This window comes from Octodon degus, unplaced genomic scaffold, assembly GCF_000260255.1.
Source record: "Octodon degus isolate 3935 unplaced genomic scaffold, OctDeg1.0 scaffold00064, whole genome shotgun sequence".
NCBI classification, from domain to species: Eukaryota; Metazoa; Chordata; class Mammalia; order Rodentia; family Octodontidae; genus Octodon; species Octodon degus.
In genome coordinates, this window is record NW_004524640.1 from 196,530 (window position 1) to 197,538 (window position 1,009).

The following is a 1,009-nucleotide window of genomic DNA, read 5'->3' on the forward strand; positions in this document are numbered from 1 at the left end:
CTGGGGGAAAAGCCTAACACCTTGTATACACTGTGCAACCTCTCTACCCCAACCCAACAACCTTTTATAAGATCTGAAATTGCAAACCTCCTTATCACACTTGCTGAACTGTGGTTGCTGTGGTTGTTAAGAAAAAAAAAAAAAAAAGATCTCCTTTTACTCTTAGGAGACCAGGAAAATATGCGATTCGTTTGACGTGTGACGCGCCTTTCTATCTTTCAGCGTCAAACATTCCAGATGTTGGTCCGATAGTGAACATCTGTGCATGGTTTCCATACTTCTGGGAGGAAATTCAGGTGGGTCCAGAGAAGGACATTTACTTAAATTAGATATTAATCTTGATTAATTCCCTCATTGTTTAGTTCATTTTGAAAAACACGTTCTCCCCACTTGGCAAACTGAATTGTACTGTGTTGGTATCAAAATGCAAAAAGAATGGCCTTTCTGTTGTTTATTCATATGATGTCTTCTGTATGTGGTTAATTTTCATTTTTTGAACATCCTTTTGTTATAATTTAAACTTGTGCATAATGTGCTATGTTTATGAAATTATTGTGTTATATTTTTCTGGATCTTTATAATTATTATTTTATGTTTTATTAGCTATTTTGGTAGTACTTAATGATTCCATTCCTTGTGAGAAATTGGTACACACACATCATACATCTTTTTAAAAAATATTTATTTATTTATTTATTTATTTATTTGGTACAGTGTCTTGCTGTGCAGCTTAGACTCAGAGTGATCCTTCTGTCTCAGCATCCCCAACACTGAGATCACAGGCATGTGCCACCACACCTGGTTTTGGTGGCTGGGCTATAGCACTGGGATCGAACCCAGGTCCTTGTGCTTGCCAAACTGGTGCTTAGACCACTGAGCTATCTCCTCAGCTCATACATTATACATCCTTTTTTTTTTCTTCAGTACTGGGGATTAAATTCAGGACCTTGCATTTGCCAGGCAGGTGCTTACGCTGCTGAGCTGTCTCCTTTGCCCTTTATAGCATACA